This window comes from Macaca fascicularis, chromosome 10, assembly GCF_037993035.2.
Source record: "Macaca fascicularis isolate 582-1 chromosome 10, T2T-MFA8v1.1".
NCBI classification, from domain to species: Eukaryota; Metazoa; Chordata; class Mammalia; order Primates; family Cercopithecidae; genus Macaca; species Macaca fascicularis.
Window position 1 is genome coordinate 70065054 of NC_088384.1, and position 19284 is coordinate 70084337.

General features: G+C 37.6%; 1 long non-coding RNA gene and 1 other non-coding gene across 3 annotated transcripts; one reads left to right on the forward strand and one right to left on the reverse strand.

Moving 5' to 3' along the window:
- The first annotated feature begins 178 nt into the window (after positions 1–178).
- Positions 179–19284, forward strand: LOC102140614 (uncharacterized). Of its 2 annotated transcripts, XR_010578557.2 has the most exons (7): positions 179–376; positions 504–606; positions 8928–9018; positions 10005–10091; positions 10581–10692; positions 17103–17213; positions 18105–19284. It is a non-coding gene; the product is annotated as an uncharacterized lncRNA (long non-coding RNA). The 2 variants fall into 2 exon arrangements; XR_010578558.2 differs by lacking the exons at positions 17103–17213; positions 18105–19284 and adding an exon at positions 10870–10987.
- LOC123567389 (U1 spliceosomal RNA) lies at positions 18102–18265 on the reverse strand. The gene has a single exon (XR_006690302.2). It is a non-coding gene; the product is annotated as a U1 spliceosomal RNA (small nuclear RNA).

Here is a 19284-nt window from a genome sequence, read left to right on the forward strand (position 1 = left end):
CCGGGAGGTGCATTCACAGACTTGGGGACGTTCCACTGCACAAGGACAGCGAGAGTGCGAGTTGGGGAAGGCATAGCCACGATCCCAGGCGCCGGGCCAAGTCGCCCGCTGAGCGTTTTCTGCTGGAGGCGACGTGGGGCGGGGGCAACTAAGTTATCCAGTTAAGAAACGTGCACTCACTCTGGACTCTGCTAACTGCTGACGACGGACTTCGCTTCTTGCCTCAGAGGGAGGAAGCACATACCTTCTGTATGTAACAAAATGAGGACGGCTGCTTTAAAGCAACTTAAATATTGTTGTGTTAAAGAATATTTACACTGATCTCATTGTATCATTTAGCTTCAGAGCTTAAAATCCTGCTTTACTTGGATAAGAGGTAAGAGATCTTTTCTTAGGGGCTTAAGTGCATGCAATCCAGAGAGAAAGGAAGAGAACCATTTATACCATCGACACGTTACGCACACATTCTCATGTATACACAGATTCCTCTCTTTTTATTTCAGCATGAAGTCCAAATCTACGCAAGTCAGAATCTACGCAAGAAAAGCACTATTGGTAGAAATGAATACACTTTGAATGCCATGGGCCACCCTGTCTTCTGAGCAGGTCTGTTTGCTGACATAGTTGGCTCCCTCAGAGCCCTTTAAAAAACTGTCAAAAATGTGGGCATTGCTGAAGGTTTTTATTAAAACATTAGAAGTCTGAATGACATTATTTATGATTGTTATTTGAATTCCTCTAAGAAAATTAAGCTATCTGTTAGGACTTAGGGCCATGGTGGAGGCAAGGTTTCTGGAAAAGTATTAATAAAAGGAAACAGATCAACTCTGGGCCCCTCTTCTCACTACTGCTCGGAGGCTCATCTCTGCCCGTGTTCCCCCTTTCTATCACTCTATCTTGTTTAACAGCTTACCCCCTCATAATCCCTCTGTTTGACTATAATGCAAGGTTTTCTTATTCAGAGACCCTCAGCTCTTCCTCTCCCTCTTTTTCTTACAGTTCGTCCATATTTTGAATCAAAGCGCCAGGTTGGTATGAAATAATACCACATGGTTCTTTCTGCTTTGTGTTGTCATTTGAAAAAAATGGCACCAAGTGTGAAAACTACATTAGACAGATTCACAATCATGGAGAGCATTTCAAAAGCTTCAACAGAGATAAAAATTTAAGTCCTTAGAAAGTAGATCCGAAGAGCATCAACTAAATCAATTTAGAAGATGATGGGTGTTGGGAAATAGTGCTGCTAATGTAGCCAGATCTCTTTGAAGATGCACATAAAATTATCATCTTTCTAGAGATATTTATTAATTTATTTCTGAAACCACAGTTCCATACTTCATTTCTTTTCTTTCTTTCTTTCTTTCTTTCTTTCTTTCTTTCTTTCTTTCTTTCTTTCTTTCTTTCTTTCTTTCTTTCTTTCTTTCTTTCTTTCTTTTCTTTCTTTCTTTCTTTCTTTCTTTCTTTCTTTCTTCTTTCTTTCTTTCTTTCTTTCTTTCTTTCTTTCTTTCTTTCTTTCTTTCTTTCTTTCTTTCTTTCTTTCTCCCTTCCTTCCTTCCTTCCTTCCTTCCTTCCTTCCTTCCTTCCTTCCTTCCTTCCTTCCTTCCTTCCTTTCTTTTCTTTTTTTCTTTTTCTTTGTTTTTTTTTTTTTTGAGATGGAGTCTTGGTCTGTCGCCCAGGCTGGAGTGAAGAGGCCTGATCTCGGCTCATTGCAACCTCTGCCTCCTGGGTTCAAGCGATTCTCCTGCCTCAGCTTCCCAAGGAGCTGGGACTACAGGCGTGTACCACGACACTCGGCTAATTTTTTGTACTTTTAGTAGAGACTGGGTTTCACCGTGTTAGCCAGGATGGTCTCTATCACCTGATCTTGTGATCCACCCCTCTTGGCCTCTCAAAGTCCTGGGATTACAGACATGAGCCACTGCACCCGGCCACTTCATTTCTTAAATAGTTTCCAAATATGAAATGCTGGTAAATGTTGAATCTCATATAGCTATATTTTAAATAACTTAAACTGTGTAACATTGGCCACAAATGATATAAAACCTGAATGACTAATTAAAATAAGTCATCTTTAGTGGTTTACATAAAATACAGCTCATTGTAATATTGTCAGGACAGAGTAGCAAATGGAAAGATAATTTTTTTGGTTATTCAAATATTAAATTTTCAGTACACAAGCATGTAGTAAGCAAGTGGAAGAGGAAATGTATTTATCCCTTGGATATCTATTGATGATTGTTATTTGAAATGCTAATACACACCCATGTGTGCACACAAATTGCTCTTTTAGACAACTATTTTTCAAACTCCTTTTGCCAGTAACAATAGTCAAGGTGAACAGTAGAGAGAATGGCAGCAGCACATTTTGAGGATGGACCTAGAAGCCAGTTGCCAGGAGCCCTATTGCAGGCTCTGCTAGTACTAGGTATGTATACCACCTGGCTGTGGGCCAACCTATTGCACCTCTCAAAGCCGCTGTCTTTCTATCTGTAAAAAGAGACTGTTGGATTAGATACCTCAGAGCCAAAAGTCTATAATTTCAAAGAGTTGTGAAAACATATGCTGTAATGTAGGAAGCATCATCAATAATTTGAGAAATGCTAAGGACCACAATACTATTTAATAACATATTGTGGCCAACAGACATACTTATTTTTGTGTAACCTCCCCCAAATGGTCTCATATTTATCAGTTTTGTGTACTTGAAAAAGTAATAACAGACACAAACAGATTGATAGTATAAGATATAAAAATCATCAATACCTGGAGCTTCTTTTCATTTCTTTACTTCTATATCTGTAACAATGACATCAGGTGTTTGGTTCTGGCTCAGATGTGCCACAGACCCCTATAGTCTCTTTGAAGATGTTGTCCTGCAAAACAAGACTAGAACATTCCCATATTATGGCTTCATACTAGAAATCAAGAGATCTTGGGTGATTTAAAAAAAAAAAAATGAAACCACCTGAGGCATGATTGAGATACTCGCATTTAGATGTACTTCTAAAAGGAGAACTTTGGGTTCATAGAGCATCAGGCCAAGGAAAACCTACCACTGGGGATACAGAGCAAGACAGAAGCAGCCCTAGGAGAGTCCCCCAAACCTTTGAATACTCTTTGGACTACTGGAGAAAGATCTAATTTTTCTGTTGATTTCTCTTCAATTGTGTGGGGTGTGTAACCTGGAGAGAAATAGGGTATATATCACTGAAAATCACAATTTAAAATACAACCTTGTTAAAAATCAGGTTGGGCTTTGACATTTTTGCTGCATTCATTGCAAACATTTTAAATGCAGTAATGATACATTAATTGGTAGGAACAATTCTCTACTGTCATATTGTACTGTTGTATTAGTTTGTTTTCATATTGCTGATAAAGACATACCTGAGACTGGGCAATTTACAAAAGAAAGAGGTTTATTGGACTTACAGTTCCACATGGCTAGGAAGGCTTCACAATCATGGCAGAAAGCAAGGAGCAGCAAGTCAGGTCTTACATGGATGGTGACAGGCAAAAAAAGAGAGCTTGTGCAGGAAACCCCCCCCCCCTCATAATAAACATCAGATCTTGTGAGATGTATTCATTATCACTAGAACAGTATGGAGAAACTGCCCCCATGATTCAATTATCTCCCACTTGGTCCCTCCCACAACATGTGGGAATTATGAGAGTACAATTCAAGATGAGGTTTGGGTGGGAACACAGAGCGAAACCATATCAACTGTCAACTCTTTCAATGGATTATTCCTAAAGACCCTGCCTTGTCTGTTCCCTCCATTCCAACCCATACGCAGACTTTCCGAAATATCGTTACCACTTTACGGATTTCTGCCCAATTTTGAACTCAGCATTGATCAAGTCTTTTTTTTTCCTCTGGACAATTCGTGTTTTCCAAGATCTCACCTCATTTTCCTCTAGTATTTACATATACTCTCACATTTGCTATAACTAAAAATTCAGATACTTGGGAAATTTTAGTTTTTCAGTATACACCCACTTCTAAATCACTGTGATTCAGTTGGTCCTACCTCCAATTCCTATAGCTTTTGCCAACTTGTATCTTTTCCTTAAATAACCTATCTCTGTTTTTCCTTCAGTTGAAAATTCTCAGCTGACTTTTATTATTTAAGCATCTTAAATTAATATAGTGAAGAGAATTCATATGGCTTCAAGTGTTTATTATCATCAAAGCATTGAATCTACAGTGTTTTGGGATGTATTTCTTTTGTGATTTCATCAAAAAGTCATCAAATTTATTCAGACCAATCAACTCTTCATAAACAAAAGCTACTTCTTGCTTCCTTATTTTCCAGAACAGTGAATATTTGCTTCTTTTGCTAATTCAAGTTCTATTATTTTGATAGGATTTGAAGTAGCTAAACAATGAGGACCAAGGGCCCTTTTAATCTTCTTTTGAAAATTAGGAACACATTGCTATTCACTATCTTTAGATTCCTTTTCAGGTCTACGGGACTACAGAATAATGTTTGCTCACTTGGAAAATTAATTAGTTATTTCTCAGGGTTTATTGGAACATTGCTTATTGTCTGTAGAAAGTGATTACCTATTCATGAATTCTCTACCTTGTGTTATTTCTCTTTCCTTTTTCATGGTTTTTAAAAAAACATAGTAAATCGTTCTCAATTTACTTTTTAAATAATTATGGAAATTATCTGCAACAAGGAGTTTTTTTTTTTTGTATTTCTCTAACTACTTATAACTCAGAAATAATTCAAACAGAACAAAGTATATGGCTTGTTAGCAAATGTAAACAGGAATTCTAAAAGATAAAAATTTTATATGTAAAATAAAATTTAACACATTCAAAAATATACACTAATTTTATAAGGTAAACTCTGCCCATTATAACGAAACATAAGATTCTAGGAAAGTCCTTACTTTGATCTGAATGCTTTGGATAATTATACACTATTTAGTATCAGTTTGAATGACCTACCTCGAGTAGATAAATTGATGTATAGTGTTACTTAATATGCTGGAGGAAGGATTATAAATGTATGGCTGTGCTCTCAGACATTTTCCACTCTTCTGAAAATATTCTATCCTTTCAGAGATGTTTGGCAAAACATGGCATTGTCTATTTTTAGGGAATTTCACTATATGATATCTAGTTTATTGTCTTATGATACTGGAGTGAACCAAAAAGTACATCCTTACAAACAGGTATTTCTAGAATTAGTCACTCAATTCTAGTTTGTAGATTTATTTTCTCTTTTAAAATCCTATAATCCAGATATTATAATTAATATAGGACCTAGTTAGGTTATTTTGAATTTCTAATAACACATTCACTATGCACTAATTTCTTTTTAATTTTTCAAAACAGCTTTGTTAAGGTATAATTAACATATATTAAACTTAAGTTTGACTAGTTTTGCAATGTGACTAGTTTTGATATATGTATGCATCTGTGAAATAATCCCTGCAATCAAGATAATGAATATATCCATCTTCTCCAAAAGATTTCTCATGCCACTTTCCTATGCCTCCCTCCCACACTTCTCCCACCCCTTCATACCACCCATCCTCAGTCCACCACTGCTCTGCTTTATACCACCATAGATGAGGTTGCATATTTCTTGAATGTTATATAAAGGGAATAACATAATGTGTACTTGTTTTTTGTCGAGATTCTGTCACCCAGCACAGTTGTTTTGAAATTTATCCATGTTGTAATGTGTAACAGTATTTTATTCTTTTTTATTGTTGGTTAGTATTCATTACATGACTGATAGCACTAACCATTTGTCCACTAACCTGTTGATGGACATAAAACAGACACATAGACCAATGGAACAGAATACAGAACCTAGAAATAAATTCATGCATTTAAAGCCAAATCATTTTTGATAAAGGCGCCAAGAACACACTTTGGGGAAAGGATAGTTTCTTTAATAAATGATGCTGGTAAAACTGGATATCCGCATGCAGAAGAATGAAACTAGTCTCCAATCTCTCAGCATCTAAAAAAAAATGTATTAAAGACGTAAATGTAAGACCTGAAACTATGAAACTACTAGAAGAAAATATAGGTGGAATGCATCTTAAAATTGGGCTAGACAAGAATTTTTTGAATAAAAGCTCAAAAGCACAGGCAACAAAAGCAAAAACAGACAAAAGAAATTACATTGAACTAAAAAGCTTCCGCGCAGCAAAAGAAGCAATAAGTAGAGTGAAGAAACAACCTACAGAATGGGAGCAAATATTTTCAAACTATGTGTCTGACAAAGGGTTAGTATTCTGAATATATAACGAACTCAACTTAGTAGCAAAAAATCAAATAAACTAATTTATAAATGGACAAAAGGACTGAACACACGTTTCTCAAAAGAAGACATACACATGGCCAACAGAGTATGAAAAAATGCTCAACATCACTAACATCACAGAAATGCAAATTAAAACCATGTTAAAATATCACCTTATCCCAGCTAGAAGGGTAAATATCAAAAAGACAAAAAATAATTGCTGGTAAGGATGTAGAGAAATGAGTACTCATATACATTGTTGGTAAGAACGTAAATTAGTACAACTATTATGGAAAAGAGTATGGACTTCCCCAAAATATTAAAAATAGAACGTCCCTGTGATCCAGCAATCCAATTACTGGGTATATATATTCAAAGAAAATGAAATCAGTATGTTGAAGAGACGTCTGAACATCCATGTTTGTTGCAGTGCTATTCACTGTACATTAGTTTATGCCAGAAGTTACATACCAGTGACACCCAGTTCACAGGTATGTTTTATATGAAATGTAGTGCCAAAAAAATAGTCACAATCCTTTAAAAATTTATTATTTCCCCTAAAAATTCAGAGATGTGACTTCTTTTGGAATAACCAAAGATTTGGCAACCTGGTCACAATTAGCTAGAGTTGGTAGTTATTGTTCTCCCCACCCCATGTAACAGGACCTGATGTGCTCAGTTCACAAGAATCCTCATCCTACCTCCTGACTCATGTGTTTTACTTTTCTCACCCTAAAGTCATCTGAGTTTATGATTTCTAGTTTAAACAATGTACAGTGTCTCAGTTCATTTTGCTATAGAGACTTTTTGTCACCCTAAAGTCATCTGAGTTTATGACTTCTGGTTTAAACAATCTACGGGTCTCATTTCATTTTGCTATACAGATTTTTTTCAATTATTGTTTGTATTTTACTTTAACTTTTATTTCAGGTTTGGGGTACACGTGAAAGTTTGTTGTATAGGTAAACTAGTGTCATGGGGGTTTGCTGTACAGAATATTTCATCATCAAGCTATTAAAACTAGTACCCAATAGTTATTTTTTCTTCTAAAAATAATGTATTTAAGAGAACACATTCAAAAAGATGAAAATAGGAGTATATTCTCTAAATAATTATTAGCATAGATGTAAAAAAATGAACTCAGACTTTCAGAATGCAGACTTTCAAGGAAATGGAAGCAGTCTTGGCCAAAGCTACTTTTTGCCTACTTCTGAGGACAAGGAATAGACAAATTAGCATTACCTCCCTTCTCTGGTAGTGAAAACCTTTGCAAAAGTCCAATATTATTAGTTTTTATGTTCTGTATTTTGCTATAAGCTAGTCCTTAGAGGAACCAGCATTATCAACGCAAGAGATGTTAAAGTATAGTAGGAATTTATCTATAAATGCCCAAGAGAGGTTAGAGTGGCATTGTGGGAAGATCGTGAGGCTGGAAACAAAGATTCTTCTGTTCGACATCAGCTTTATGTCATTTTAGTCAAGTGACCTGAGGGAAGTCATTTTATCCTCTTGGTCTCAACGTAAATTGGGATGGGAATTATTTGCTTAGACTGTGTCTGAGATCAAATTAAGGGCTGACGTTCAATGACAATAGTTTAGATCAGGGACCCACTTCTCTTGTGCGTGGCCTATCTTTTAAGGAATACTGGCTGCGTGGGCTATACAACAGCACATGAATCATGGAAGTTCATTTATACAAAGTATAGCAGTCAAATAGTGCCCCTGCAGTGCTGTGGAAAAAATCTTCCCAACTGTAATAGCTTACAACAAGTATTTTATTCTTACATTATAGTTTTCTGTGGTTTGGTTGGTCTAGAATGGGATTGACTGAGTAGTTTTACTTCATGCTACAGGTTGGTTCAGCTGCGTTCCAGGCTGTGTTTGGTTTTTGTCTGTTCCACATGTATTTTTTTCTGTAGCCCAGGCTGAAGTGGTAGCAGCTACCTACCCAAGATGTGCTCTTCTTATGGCTTAATACTGGAGCTTAAAATCCCAGCCAAGCCGTGCAAAAACACTTAATAAGGCTTTTATTGCATCATGTTCACTAATGTATTGGCCAAAGCAAATCATATGGCCAAGCATAGCACTGTGTATAGGGAGGGTGAAGGAAGAGAATATTTACTGAGCAGTAATCTAAACTACATACCAAGCAAGATCCAGCATCTACAGATATTTTTCATTAAAAAGTATATTTTCACAAGTTAGTGTAATTGAAATAACTGGCTCAGGAACCATTTTAAAGCATTGAGTTTTAAGATTAATATCTATAATAAATGTGGGGACTGTTGTTCCAAAATGTTGAGGAAAAAAACTTCTAATAATCTCATTTGTGCATGGAAAAATGAACCACTCTCCACCTAGAGTTCTGGAGGATTAGAGTGGGTGTGCTTTTGGATATTTTCTTAAGAATGGCTAAGTAGGCATTGCTGGAGGCTGAATCTGACACAAATGGCAATGCTCAATGTGATGACAACAGAAGTAAGACTTATCTTTTTCAAAATTGGATCAGCTCAGACTCAACCGTAATACAAATGTATGAAGCCCAGAGCTGAGTATAGGTAACAGAATTCAGTTATGCTATCCTTAGATTTTTGAACACATTCCAGATTGTAGTTTACCGCTTACATTAATCAGAATTCTTTCTTTTGGTTATAGGTGATAGAACTACAACTCCAACTGGCTTTAGCAATGAAAAAGATTTCCGGTTTCACATCCTTCAAGGGTCCAGAGGTGGCTACAGATTCAGGTATGGCTGGATGCAGAGCTTTCACCATCTTCACTTGTAGGGTCCATTACCGTCTTTGATGGCTTAACCTCAAAGGAAACTTTCTTTTCCCCTGTAATGTTTATAACATTTTGGAATAGCAGTTCATTAATTTGGCTTGTAGCATGTGACCAATTTTTCCCCAATTGGGTTCAAGTATTGAAATCAGCTACCTGGCCAGGCCTGTGTGTTGTGCCTTCTCCTAGAGCTGACATGGGACGTTAGACTAAGCTAAACCACGTGGACTAAGAAAGGAAAAATTTTTATTAGAGGAAAATATGGGAGCTATTTTCCAGAGAAAGGGGCGAGGATGTTGGACAGATTAAAAAAAAGAAACAGATGTCTATTGCAATATCTGTTCATCAAAATGAACAATGCATTAGAGTGAGGGACAATTTATGAATCAGGAGTATATTGAAAGGTGTTAACTAAAAAGCTAAAATGTCATAAACGGTATGGTGTTATACTAACATATCCTCTAAATGCCAGGTGGAGAGAGTGACATTTGATGCATTGGTCATTTATTTGTAGATGTTAAGAAAGACCTTTCGTCCATTTGGGCCCAACAGCAATGTTAACTATTAGCCAACAGCATAAACATGTCACTAATTTGTATCTGGTGACTTGTTGATGATGGGTTGACTCAGCTTATCAGAATATGGGGGTGACATACCAAATCATGGGTTTAGCCTTCATGAGGGAAGTCAGTTAGTCATTTTACCATTTAGTTGTATACAAATGCCAGGATTAAAATGGTGATTAAAAGTAAGTGTTTAAAAAAATATATATCCATGCCAGAATGTGTCTTCATATCTTTTTTCTGCTGGCAGGGAAAGGAGGGCTCTTGTTGTTAGTTCCACATGAGATGGCAAAATCATCTCAACTTTCATCATTGCCTACAGTACTTTATGTATAATTACATTGTTTCTTCAAGGTGCCCTTATTATTTCTCCTCTCATTTTTCCCAGGAGACATGCACCAGGAGGAGCTGGCAAGTTTCCTTGGCAAGAACAGATGAATAAATAAGAAGCATGAGCTTGCGACTTTTAGCTGAGGTGATTCGTCAAAAACCACAGCACTGTGGCTGTTTTCAGATTTTAAGGTTTATGTTCAACCTCAATCAAGGGGAGTTTTGAAAGCTATTATAAATCATCGAATAAACTGAGGAAAAAATTTTGGTAGAACATGATGTTACTTGTTCACGTATGGCTGAATATATTCACTTGAAGGTTTTTCCAAGCTATGCTAGTGTTAGACAATGATGATTACCTACTCATGTTTGTCTAATGTTTTGAGTGGTGAGTGGCATTGAGTGAGGAATCTCATGATGAATAATTGGCTTTAATCTTCAAGAGAGGACAAAGTATCTGAGCAAGAGACCCCTGAAGATCAGTCACTTGTTAGAAGTACCAAGAGGTCAATATGGATAAATTGGGTTCTACAACATGATCTGGGTTTATAATGCCTCCTCAATTTTTCAACATTATTTTGTAGATCCAACAATGCATACTATATGTGTCTGGTTATTTCTGTTTTTCCTTCAGATCTCCTCTCCGTGGTTCTCCACTGTGTGCTGTGCCTGGAGATTGACTTTTGTGGACCACATCAATGAGATTCATTGCTTTATGGTCTCCCACTGGATTCAGCCAACAAGAGGTGCTGTTTAAAAACTTGGAGAGTGGGGTGGGAGAGTCATCTCGTGGTTTTCATTTTCCAGGCTCCCTTCCTGCTGGCTCATTACATATTAACTTCATTCCTGTCCCAAATGCTGTAGCTCCCATCAGGAAGCCCTCTCCAGATTCCACTAACCTCACCATTCCCCTGTCTCTTTAGGTCTAACAGGATAATGACTCAAGTCTGTTGCTAGTCCCGTGGGCTTCACTATGCTTCATTTGCTTTATTCTTCCATACATTTGTAAGTAGTCCCTCAATAAACTCTCCTCAATTACTCCATCTGTGTAAACCAGCTCTTTCATGCTGACATCCTGACCGACATATCACCTATGTAAAATATGACACATACTACACATGGGATATATTTACATTCAAATTATGACATATTTAAGTATAGCATTTTTGAGGAATATAATGAAAACAAATAGCCTTCTGAGAGGCTGGCTGGGTGAACACAGTAGCCAACATTAACACAGCAAAAGAATACAACTTAGGGGAACAAAAATTTGACATACATTGGGGCAAAAGAAATAATACAAAGGAAAATCATATGAAAAGGCAAGGAAAAATTTGCAAAATCAATGAGCAATTTTGGGAAAAGTCCTCAGGGCCAAACAACCAGAATTCAGACTGTGAACAACCAGGAAATCCTAACATCTAAAATCTAGGAAATTACAAAAAAGGAAAAGGTGGAAGAGGAGGAGGAGGAGAAGGAGGAGGAGGAAGAGGAGAAGGACTTACTGAAGGAAAAAAATATAAAGGCTTAGGAAGGCAGAATAAAGGTTACAGGACCCTTATCCATGACAGCACTCAGAACCACCATCTGGTATAGTAGTATGGTGGATCTGTCCATGGTTCTGGCCAATTCACAGAGATGAACGTTACTGCCTCTGCAGATCAGGTGGGCTGAAAGAATTCTTAGTGCCTAACTGATGTGTTTTCAGACTTCCCAGGAAATTACTTTGTAGTAAAGACGTCTTTCAGAAGAGCAAATTGTACCTAGCTAAAAGAAGAAGGGGAGGTGAATCTCATTTGTCTCCCAGCTATTACGTGTTTGTACATGATTGATACTAACATTACTACCACCGGCAATTGATCTGAGAATATTGCTATGCGAAAAACAATTTACCATGAAGACAGGCACAAATGTGATGACTCTGAGAAGCAATTTCAAAATAAGAGGCCAGGGTGAAAATAAATCTGAAGTTCACAAGATGGAAATACTACAAATGTCTGTGTGTAAATTTTGGGCTAAGTTTCTTCTAATTCTTTTATTACTTTATCCTGGGCAAAAAGATGATATTTTATGTAATGATTTGTTCCAAGTATGAGAAAAAATTATTAAAATGAATAGGATGGGAATAAATTAGCTTATACAACAAAGAATATATATATATATATATATTTTTGCATGTGGAAGAAACCACAACTGAAAAATAAGGTTTTACTTTGTTGTTATAACAACACTAACCAAATAAATAGGTCTTTAAAAATGTTTTATTTTTTATTTTCATGGATTCAGGGGTACATGTGCAAGTTTGTTACTTGAATGAACGTATTGCAGAGTGGTGGAATTTGGGCTTTTTTTTTTTTCTTTAAGCTATCTTCAGTGCAATCATTTTTGACAGAAATAAACATGTAGTTTCTCATAAAATTATTAAATGTATAATCAATAAGAAAAATCTATCCATCTGGCAGTTTTGCAGCTTTGATATTAAATATCTTAAATTTAAAGTGTAAGATTTAATACTAATGGGAACATTGCAGTGGTTTTTGAAATCCTTTCCCTGCATTGGAATGAATGGTATGAAGATAGGAAAGGAAAACTGGAATAAATTGCCCACATTGAGGAGAATGGTAATCTAATGAGACCACCAAGCAGAGGCAGGAATGGTCTTTCCAGCTTCACAATCAAGTTATTAAAAAGCGCAGTACAGACTTACAATCACATTTCCAACCATCATCACTTGGAAATGCAAGCACTTGAAAGTCACCTTGTATTCTACCTCTTGTCTTTATATTCTGATTTTGGAAAAGTCCCTGGGTTTGGTGACAAGAATATTAAAGGATCTTGGGACATAGATTGTTGGCCTTATCAAAATGGTGATAGATGAACTGTATAACCTTTTGGTACTCACGTTTTTCTCAAAAATAATACATGAGCTATCTGGTCCACAGGGTTATTTTGGGTTTTAAATATGCATGCATAAATATATATATATAATAAATATATCATTTATATACACATGTGTGTGTGTATATATATATACATACATATATATAAAGAACCTAGAGATCAGAAGATTTTATTAAAGTCCTTGGGACCTGAATTGAGTTGTCCCAAACCCTAATTGTGTTTGGCCTGGAGGAATCTTAATCCTCCCCAAGGCATCTGAAAGTTTCTGGAGATTACTCATTTTTACTTGCCTTTATTGCTGGGCTTTCTGTGTACTAATTGGCTAGTCTGGAAAGAATTGCATTAACTGAGACATGGAACTCAAGACCCCCTCAAATTTCCAGTCCCAAACCTACATATCAAACCCATAAAGATACTCAGGAGTACTTTTGCTCTGGAGTTAGTAGGAGGCACTCTTTAGGGAAAGCAGGTGAATTAGTTATAAAAAATAAAAAGACTTTTCTAGTTACATTGGTTTTAATGATCTTCAATAAATTGACCACACAACAATGGAACTATGGAAATTTCCTTAAAGTGGTCCCAAAATAAATACTTATAATACACAGACCACACTCAAATAGTGTGGTATAAATATTAAATGGCATAGTTTAGTGAAATTCTAGAAGGAAAAAACATGGAAGACTAGAGATAGAATTATTCCATCTCTGTGATGGTTTGTTCATATAGCAGAGGCTAACTAGAACAGAATTGTGATGTAGCCATCCTTAAATATTCACCAGATGTTTTAAAGCAAAGGTAGGTTCAGAGCACCTGGCACAGGCTATGGACTTAACATATATGTTGCTTTTAGCAAACAGATGCCCCTCTCCTACCAGAAATTTGACTTATTAGATTCTTCTTTACTCATAAACAAAATAAAGCAAAATGCATCTGATAGATTTTATTTTGAAAATTGAACTGTCTTTAGGAGTTCTTGGAATCTTTGCTAAGGGTGTATTTTGATGATTTTGGTCATAATTTTTGGATAATGGTGCTATGGAGGATGCAAAACAAAAACTATGACTGTCTTTTAACCTGCTTCAGACCAGATCATTAGTAGTTTGAACCCATTAGTAGAAAAAGAGACTATAGGCCGGGCGCGGTGGCTCAAGCCTGTAATCCCAGCACTTTGGGAGGCCGAGACGGGCGGATCACGAGGTCAGGAGATCGAGACCATCCTGGCTAACACGGTGAAACCCCGTCTCTATTAAGAAATACAAAAAACTAGCCGGGCGAGGTGGCGGGCGCCTGTAGTCCCAGCTACTTGGGAGGCTGAGGCCGGAGAATGGCGTGAACCCAAGAGGCGGAGCTTGCAGTGAGCTGAGATCCGGCCACTGCACTCCAGCCTGGGCAACAGAGCGAGACTCCGTCTCAAAAAAAAAAAAAAAAAAAAGAAAAAGAGACTATACTTTCACAACCAGGAAAAAATTCTAGGCTGAGCGTGGTGGCTCATGGCTGTAATCCCAGTACTTTGGAAGGTCAAGGAGGGCAAATCACTAGGTCAGGAGTTCAAGACCAGCCTGACCAACATGGTGAAACCCCATCTCTACTAAAAAAATAAAAATTAGCCAGGCATGGTGGCACGTGCCTGTAATCCCAGCTACTCAGGAGGCTGAGAGATGAGAATCATTTGAACCCAGGAGGTGGAGGTTGCAATGAGCCAGGATTGTGCCATTGCACTCCTGCCTGGGCAACGCAGCAAGACTCCATCTCAAAAAAAAAAAAATTCTACCCGTTCACCAGAGCCTAATACATGAACAATAAAACACAGACCTTAAGGTGCAAAATTTTAGTTAGACAGGAGGAATAAGTTCAGGAAACCTATTGTACAATATGGTGACTATAATTAATCATGTTGTATCCTTTTTTTAACTTTTATTTTAAGTTCAAGGGTACATGTGCAAGTTTGTTATATAGGCAAACTCGTGTCATGGGGGTTCATTGTACAGATTATTTTATCATATAGGTATAAAGCCTAATACCCATTAGTTATGTTTCCTGATCCTCTCCCTCCTCTCACCCTCCACCCTCCAACAGGTCCCAGTGTGTGTTGTTCCCCTCTATGTGTCATGTGTTCTCTTTAGCTCCCACTTGTAAGTGAGAACATGTGACATCTGGATTTCTGTTCCTGCATTCGTTTGCTAAGGATAATGGCCTCCAGCTCCCTCCAGCAGCTCCATCCATGTTCCTGCAAAGGACATAATCTTGTTTTGTTTGTTTGTTTGTTTTTTGTTTTTGTTTTTGTTTTTGGCTGCGTGTATTCCTTGGTGTATATATACCACATTTCTTTGTCCTGTCTATCATTAATGGGCATTTAGGTTGATTTCATTTTTTTGCTATTGTGAATAGTGCTGCAATTAACATGCGCATGCATGTGTCTTTATGATAGAATGATTTATATTCCTTTGGGTATATACCCAGTAATGAGATTACTGGGTCCAATGGTAGTTCTGTTTTTAGGTCTTTGAGGAATTGCCACACTGTCTTCCACAATGGTTCAACTGATTTACACTCTCACCAACGTTGTATAAGTGTTCCTTTTCCTCCACAACCTCACCAGCATCTGTTATTTAAAAATTTTGTAATCATAGCCATTCTGACTGGTGTGACATAATATCTCTTTGTGGTTTTGTCTTGCATTTCTCTAACAATCAATGAGATTGAGCTTTTTTATATGCTCGTTGGCTGCATGTATGTTTTCTTTTGAAAAGTATCTATTCATGTCCTTTGTGGAAATTGCTAAATGAGTAGATTTTAAGCACTCTTGACTCATGGAAAAATGGTAATTTTGTGAGGTAATGCATCTGTTAAGTAGCTAGATTTAGTTATTCCACAATAGACACATATTTCAAAAATGATTTAAAATATATACAATTTTAATTTGTCAATTAAAATTTCAATTTATCAATTAAAATAATAAATAAATAAGCAATTGAAAAACAAAGACCTCAATTACCCAATGGCGTTAGGAACAATATATTAACAAAGATGACTTTAAGTGGCTAGATCAATAGGTATATAAGGTCCTGACCAAAAGACCAACTCATGGACTAGGTTTACCGTTTATGTGACTGAAGGAGGAACACTCTTCAAGTGTTTAGCCTCACAGGCAAACTGACATGAATTCTGAGACTCAGGATGTTATTAGCAAAGTGTGTGGCAGCTCCAAGCAAATTACTCATCTTACTATTATGCAACCCTGGAAGGGTGAGGAAGTGGGGACGGTGATGTCACCTGCATTAGCTGAGAGCTACTGCTGATGGCTGGAGCCAGAGCAGCAATCTTGGACTCTAAGATAATCTCCGGAATGGAGTTAATACAGAGCTTGCACATTACAGCTACACACCAGGTAAAAGCCAGTATTGATGATATAGTTGGGCAAATTGTGAATACCTTTAAGAGTTAAAATTTGCATAATGCCTCTCTTTCATGCTAAGCACTTTGTTCTGTTGGATGCTTTTCTAAACAGTGTGGGAGGAGACAAGGAAAATGAGGGTGGGTGTGATAGAGTCAGACAAGTCAGAGTTTAAGACCCAAATTGGTCCTTGTTAGCAATCTAGGTGTGACTTAGAGCAAGATTTTAAACTTATGGTGCCTCCACACAGTCTTTTGTGAACCCTTTTAGTATTGTGAGAATTAAATAGGATAAAACATACACAGTGCCTTGTATAGAGTAAATCTTCAGTAAAATTATCATATTATTATAAGCATAATCATATTACTGACTAGAAGACCAAGTATTTCAGCTCCACTTAGTATTATCACCCTCTCATAAGAAGCCTCACTTTGGACTGGGTTGCCATTGTGTTAGTCACTTTTATTTAAGTATATTTTTGAATTGGCTAGATCCAGACAGGCCATGGAAGGTGAATCAGTTTCAATGCAGTCCAGAGGTTTTGGTTAGGTCACGCATTAAAGCACCCAGTTATTTGGGGCTTCTTTGCCACGTCCTGGAATTTTACCTGAAAACCAGGATGATATATGGCCACAGAATGATCTAACTGCTGGCCATTGAAACGAGCAAAGAAACGCCATGAGCAGCTTCCAAAACCCATTCTATGAGAAAGGAGGAAGGCACCCTTAGTTTATTTCTCCATTTTTTTCTCTTTCTTCCTTTTCGCTGGCTGGAATGCAGTTCTGTATGGTTTTTGTTCAGGAAACACTTGCCTTGCCTGTTACTAAGTTTGCCAGAATCCTTTTCTTTGTGTGTTTCTAGACTGCAGTTGGCCAAAGAGAACTTTGTGGTGGTTTGAAGAAGCAATGTGAGGACACAGCTTCAATGCCTGAAGGTCATGGCTGTCATTTGCAGAGAGAGACAGGTGCAGAGGTGGGTTCCGGTTTACCACTGCCTCTCCCCACCGCATGTCCAGCTCTCCCTATTAACTCCTAGCCCTGTTGACCAAGAGCAACCCCAGGCTGATCACTGGATTCTTGGCTGCAAACTCACAGAGGCACTATCTGTGAAGAGGCAAGAGCTTCCATAAACTTCTCCACCAGCCCTGCTAGGGGCCCACTCTGGTTGTTAGGCATGCTTGGCTTCTAATTTCTCCTGGAACCTCTGACTTGTCCATTGATGTCAGTGCTCCAGGAGGTCTGGCTGATGACTTTCCCCTGATTCTCCAACTCCTGTTTTTGGACCCTTACTCTCTAGCACCTTCCACAATTGTGTAAAGTTGAATTCCTATAATAAACTTCTTATTCCACAGCACTCAGAGTGGTTATGCTTTCCTGATTCTGCACTCGTATTATGTTTGATTACTGCCAGACATCATTCTGAGACCATATCAGCCTAATCTTCTCCAGAATCACTTGAACTGAAATGGATTTTGATGTTAACCTCTCAGTTGTTATCCGAGTTCCTTATTAAAGCATCCAAGGAAAAATGTGGCCTTCATTTTTTAAATGAAACTGATGTCAGAAGACCTATCTATCATGGCACTCAATGTTACTGTTAGAAGGTTTACATGAGAAATGCCTTGTTATTTGTTGTCAGTTTAGACTTTATTTCTTTTGAAGCATTGGTGTGCTTCTTCCTTTTTGGGAAACCCTTTTATTTCCATTTTTGCCCTCACTTCCAGGAGGCTCAGAGTCGTAAGTATTGCCTAATTATAGGAACTAGCTTACCTCTCAAAGTATTTGGTTATTCCTCTCTTTCGTGCATTTAATTAATTCTATTTTACTTATCTGAATTGCCCTTGTCTTCTTTTTTTAAAATTAGGGAAAAGTGCAAATGCAGTCTCCCATGACAACAAATGATGCAGTCGAGTTTCCCATATTTTGGGAAATTGTGGAAGTTTGTACAGCCAGAGTGCAATGGATAAGCCTCACCCTGGGAAAACCATGTTTGTGATGATGGTATTTGCCCTGACAGGTAAGTATCATGCTTGTCTTTTATTGCAACTTGTGCCAAATTAGAAATGGTTGGGTCATAATAACGGACTAGAGCCATCTGAGTTAGACATGCTACCTACATTTTCTATTTCTTTTAAATTTTATTTTACATATGAGCAAACTGAGGTTCAGTGATATTATGGGATGCTAAGTGGTCAGTGACAAGACCTGCAGGTGGATGCATTTGACCTTTGACTCGTACTTTCTTTACGTGTCAGACTGTCTCCCTGGTTGAAAGAGTCAGGTATAAACACATAGACAGTGAAATAAGCATCTCTGTCCCTCTTAACCTGATTTGAGAATGTAGACCTCAACATGGGTCCCTTTCTTGTCTATCAAAGAAGTTTGTGACTGTAAGTGAGACATGAAGCAAATGTGTTATGAAATGGAAGTTGGTGGTGAAAATAATGAAAATGAGATGGTGATGGAGATGATGGTAATGCATCATTCTTGTGCAAAGGAAGATTGTGATGATTTTCAGTCACTGTCCTCTATGCTCTCATTGTGCATTATATTTTCAAGAGATCCAGCACATAAGAACTTATAATGTAAGTTGAAGGTTTTATTACCGCATGAAATATATTCCCTAACTCCAATAATCACGTAAAATAGCTAAAATTATCTACTGAGTGCTCACTATATATCAGGCACTGCTTTAGTTCCTTACACATGTTAACTCCTTTAATACTCCAGGCCAGGCGTGGTGGCTCACACCTGTAATCCCAGAACTTTGGGAGGCCGAGGCCAGCGGATCACGAGGTCAGGAGATCAAGACCATCCTGGCTAACACAGTGAAACCCCGTCTCCACTAAAAATACAAAAAATTAGCCGGGCCTGGTGGTGGGCACCTGTAGTCCCAGCTACTCGGGAGGCTGAGGCAGGAGAATGGCTTGAACCCAGGAGGCGGAGCTTACAGTGAGCCGAGATCAGGCCACTGCACTCCAGCTTGGGTGACAGGGTGAGACTCTGTCTCAAAAACGAAAACAAAACAAAACAAACAAAATACT